Genomic DNA, 5,642 nt, shown 5'->3' with positions numbered 1-5,642 from the left:
CTAAGAGCCTGGCTTCTCATATGGCCCAAGCTGCTACCTTCACCCCAGCTTCCTCCCAGCATATCTCCCTGTCTGTCTGACTTTTAATTCCCCCACCTGCCTTTTTTCAGACTTTTAGAACTCTATGGATTACAGAAAGCCCTACTCATACCCCTAGGGTGTTAGTTGTATATGTTTACTGTAAGAAAAAAATCCACTGCAAAAGCGGGTTTTATAATTAATGGTCAGATCTTTCTCTTTCCTTCCCTTCTGCTTCCGTCACTCTCTCTTTCCCTTTCTTTCCCTTCCTTTCCTGTCATCTCCTTTCTTTTCTTCTCTCTTCCCTTCCCCTTTCTCCCTCTCCCTTTCTCCTTCTCGCCATCTGTATCAGAATGCTACTTCTGCCCCTAAATATGGTCTTGTCATTTTCCCAAGGGTTTGAGTGCTTCTCCAGAGTATGCTGTGATTCTTGCAAGGATGTACCAAAAACTCAGTTGCTCTTTCTGTATATTGCTCAGCTCTAGGATCCTCGCTCTGTTGTGTAACCTTACAACTTTCTGATACTCAATAGAAGAAAGTGGAGATCACAGATCCAGATCATTAATAGGATGGATGATGTTTTAGAAGCTCTGCCTACCATTTTGTTTCTGGACTGGCCTTTGGAAAGCCAACTGATTCCCAACATAGGGCACTGTCTGTTTCTCCAAACACTAGCAAGACAGAAGGGTTACCTGCAATGTTATCCTAATCTTCCTTAGAATATCAGTTGGTTTAGCATTTTTCTATAACATCTGCCTGGACATTGTGGTTGTTTCCTTATGACATCATCTCTAGGTCAGTTGTCAGTTTTGCAGCACTCTTGACTTTACTAATTTTCTACTTTTTAACCTGATGGTAATGGGTTGAAATTTGTTTTTAAACCACACAGGTCTTCTTTTCATTGTGTTTGCAGACTATTTTTTTTTTTTAAATTTCAGTTATTGGGACAATCCTGGGATAAGAGGGGCCAGTGAGGCTCTGACCCTGATTGTTTTGTCATCTCCATGGATTTATCCTTTCTCCTTGTAGTCATGTTCCTGGTGAAGCCTTCCCTGATTCACTGAACAGTGGAGATTCATGATGCTGTTCTGTATCATTTCATATTTGTACATACAATCACATCAGTTTATTGAATGATTGTTACTGTAAATGGCATTTTGATAGTCATAGTTTGCCTCATGCTCCCTGTCTTTGATGGGTGTCTTTCTAGTCCCCGCCCCCTCCTGATGGTCAAGCACAATGAAGCTCATTTTGTCAGAATTGCCTTAGTCATGTTGCTACACAAAGAGGCCTGGCTTCTCATATGGCCCAAGCTGCTACCTTCACTAGCAGTGAAGGCTAGTGAGCCTTTTTTTCTGTCTAAATCTTATAAGGATAATTTCCTTCATCACCTTCAATGGTCTCTCCTGGTTTTGAATTTTTCTTGTTCAATAATCTGTAAAATTAACTTATGGGCATAAAATGACATATTAATCATTATTCTTTATAAATAACATATTTTATCTAATTGTCCAGAATCTCTATTAGTAATAATATCTCCTTGCCTTTGTGCTAAACAAGGACATCACTTCTGGCCACAGGTTTGGTTATCTTAGTCCATCTGTCATGCATGTTGGTTAATTTTGCCACTGCCACAGTGAAATGCCTGATAAAAGCAATGTAAAAGAAAATTTGGTTTGCCCTGTAGTCTAAAATGGTAGAGAAGGTATGACTGGAGTTTGCAGCAGCTGGTCACTTGTGTCCACAGTCAGAAAGAAGAATGAGGCTAGTGTTCCCTCTCCTCCTCCTTGGTTGCAGCCTACGATCTCCTTTTCCTTGGTTGCAGCCTAGGATCTCAGATGCCACCACTTATATTCAGGTGGTCTCCCCTTTAGTTAAGCCTCTCTGCAAACCCTTGCAAATCATGCCTATGGGGTTTTTATATGGTGATTCTAAGTTCTATAAAGTTGACAATCAAGAATAATTGACCACCACATGTTCTAACCCATCCCACATCATATTTACTGTAACTTTAAAACATCTGAGTATCTTAAGCACCTTTCATGTGGAATTGTTCAAGAGTTTGCAAGATTCTTTGCTCTTTGAATTTTTGTAACATTTTAGGATCAGCCTGCCAAGTCTCTCCCCTGTACCCCACCCCTGTTTTTATTGGAATTACATTTAGAATGAAGGTCAATTTGGAGTGAGTTAATATTTTCTCCATATGCCCTCTAAAGTACCAATTACTTTTATTCACTCAACTTTTTAAAATTCTTCTAGTAACATCTCCTGTGAGATCTACTCATAGGCTGAATTAATTCAGGGTAGTGAGAATACCCTCTGTGTGCTCCCAAAAGAGGAGCCCAAGACAAAGCCACAGGAGCCGACAGTGCATTTGGACAGTGATTCTAAGATTCATAGTGTAACAGTGTGATAGTTACAGAGGAACTAGAGAAGGCTGGGTGGGCCACTTGCTGGAAGTCACACCCTCCAGTGGGGTTGAGGGCTATCTGAGAAGCCCTCTAACTGCTTCTATAACGGTGTTCCTCCACGTGCAATTTCCTTTGCAAGGTCAAGGCTGAACACCATGGCTTGAGTGAGTGTTGCAGAGTAGAGAGCCCTCAACCTGGAAGTCTGCTGAGCATGGAGCTGTCCACTCAAGATGTGCTGAAGTCAGCTTGGCAGGAGGAGGGAGCACAGATACAGCTGTTGCTGCTCCCTAAATGCACTGTGTTGATTGCTATCATTGGATGGGTATCCATTTGACTTTTTATATTGAACACACTCTACTAAATCTTTTAAATTCAGCCAGAAAGTCTAATAATTATCTGTAGATTCCTTTAGAATTTTTAACTTTCCTAGCTAAATCACTTTGAATAATGATGTTTTTATTGTGTTCCAAGCCTCAAACCTTACATTTCATTTTCTCACCATAATGAGGGCTCTAGATCTTTTAGGACAGTGCTGGAGGAAAATGGTAAGGACTAGTAATCTGTTCTATTTCATCAAGTTTTTACACTTTCTAACTGAAGCAGAACATAGGCTATGGGTCTCAAGACCACACCTGGCTTTGGGCTAAGTCTTCTACTCACAGTTTGATAAGGAATTTTTTGATCACAGACATTTAATTTTACTTTTGTGGTTCTACCACAGTGCTTCTGTTTACCTGTCCTTTCTTGTGATGAGTTACACTGGAACTCACAGGTGCACAGTTGTAAAAGAGGTTATTTGCAAGAAATCTCACTGATGTCCATCAGCATAGGAATGGACAAAGAAAGTGTGGCATGCATACACAGTGGAGTGTTGACATACAGCACAGATGAGAGAAATGCATCATCTATTGGGACAGGGCTATAACTGAGGATCTTCATATCTTTCTGAATCTGCAAAACAGATTCAGAAAGATAAATACTGTATATATTTACTTTCATATGTCATCTTATATTTTATAGAGAGATGTAAAGTCATTTATATCTGAATTGAGAGCAGAATGAAGGCCAGTGGAGGAGGTGAGAGCATATGGATGGAACTGGGGGTTGAGTATGGAAATATATATACAGTATACTTAAACGAAATGATCTTTTCCAAACCCATTGCATTCAAGGAACATCTTTTAAAATTTAACTTAATTAATTTATTTACATTTCAAATATTATCCCCTTACCCAGTTTCCCCCCCTCCTGGAAACCTCCTATCCCATCCCCCCTTCCCTTGCTTCTATAACAGTGTTCCTCCACCAACCTACCCACTCCTGCCTCCCCACCTTTGATTACTCTACACTGGGGCATCTATCAAGCCTTCATAGGACCAAGGACCTCTCCTCTCATTGATGCCTGACAAGGCCATCCTCTGCTACATAAGCAGCTGGAGCCATGTGTACCCCTTGGTTAGTGGCTTAGTCCCTGGGAGCTCTGGGGAGGGGGTCTGGTTGGTTGATATTGTTGCTCTTCCTATGGGGTTGCAAATACCTTCAGCTCCTTCTGTCCTTTCTCTAACTCCTCCATTGGGGACCCCGCACTCAGAGTAATGGTTGGCTGTGAGCCATTGCCTCTGTAAGGCTCTGGCAGGGCCTCTCAGGAGACAGCTATATCAGGTTCATTTCAGCAAGCATTTCTTAGCATCCACTGTCAGAGTTTGGTGACTGTATATGGGATGAATCCCTAGGTGGGACAGTCTCTGAATGGACTTTCCTTTAGTCTCCACTCTGCACTTTGTCTCTATATTTGCTCCTGTGAGCATTTTGTTACCCTTTCTAAGAAGGACTGAAGCACCCACTCTTTGGTCTTCTTTTTTGAGTTTCATCTGTTCTGTGAATTGCATCTCAGGTATTCTGAATTTATCGGCTAATATCCACTTATTAGTGAATGCATATCATGTGTGTTCTTTTGTGATTGGGTTACCTCATTCAGGATGATATTTTCTAGTTCTATCCATTTGTCTAAGAATTTCATGAATTCATCATTTTTTTAATGTCTGAGTAGTACTCCATTGTGTAAATGTACCACAATTTCTGTATTCATTCCTCTGTTGAAGGACATATAGGTTGTTTCCAGCTTCTGGCTATTATAAATAAGGCTGCTATGAACATAGTGGAGCATGTGTCCTTATTACATGTTGGAGCATCTTCTGGGTATATGCCCAGGAGTGGTATAGCTGGGTCCTCAGGTAGTACTATGTCCAATTTTCTTAGGAACCTCCAGACTGATTTCCAGAGTGCTTGTACCAGCTTGCAATCCCACCAGCAATGGAGGAGTGTTCTTTCTCCACATCTTTCCCAGCATCTACTGTCACCTAGTTTTTGATCTTAGCCATTCTGACTGGTGTGAGGTGGAATCTCAGGGTTGTTTTGATTTGCATTTCCCTAATGACTAAAGATGTTGAACATTTCTTTAGGTGCTTCTCATTCAAATTTCCTCAGTTGAGAATTCTCTCAACTTATATGTTTATATGTTCCCCATTTTTTTTATTGTGTTGTTTCTCTGGAATCTAACTTCTTGAGTTCTTTGTATATATTGGATATTAGCCCTCTATCAGATGTAGGTTTGATAAAGATCTTTTCCCAATCTCTTGGTTGCTGTTTTGTTATATTGACAGTGTCCTTTGCCTTACAGAAGCTTTGCAATTTTATGAGGTCACATTTGTTGATTATTGATCTTAGAGCATAAGCTATAAGTAGTGTCCTGTTCAAGAACTTTCCCCTTGTGCCTATGTTTTCTAGACTTTTACCCACTTTCTTCTATTGGATTCTATTGGATTCAATGTATCTGCTTTTATGTGGAGGTTCTTGATCCACTTGGACTTGAGCTTTGTACAGGGAGATAAGAATGGATGGATTTGCATGCTTCTACATGCTAACCACCAGTTGAACCAGCACCATCTGTTGAAAATGTTGTCTTTTTTCCACTGATTGTTTAAGCTCCTTTGTCAAAGACCAAGTGACCATAGGTGTGTGGGTTCAATTCTGGGTCTTCAATTCTATTCCATTGATCCTCCTGCCTGTCACTGTACTAATATCATACAGTTTCCAACACAATTGCTCTGTGGTACAACTTGAGGTCAGGGACGCTGATTCCCCCAGATGTTCTTTTATTGTTGAGAATAGTTTTTGCTATCCTGGGTTTTTTGTTATTCCAAATGAATTTGAG

The sequence above is a fragment of the Mastomys coucha genome, unplaced genomic scaffold (genome assembly GCF_008632895.1).
Source record: "Mastomys coucha isolate ucsf_1 unplaced genomic scaffold, UCSF_Mcou_1 pScaffold19, whole genome shotgun sequence".
In the NCBI taxonomy this organism is placed as follows: Eukaryota; Metazoa; Chordata; class Mammalia; order Rodentia; family Muridae; genus Mastomys; species Mastomys coucha.
Note: the sequence above shows the minus strand (reverse complement) of the source record.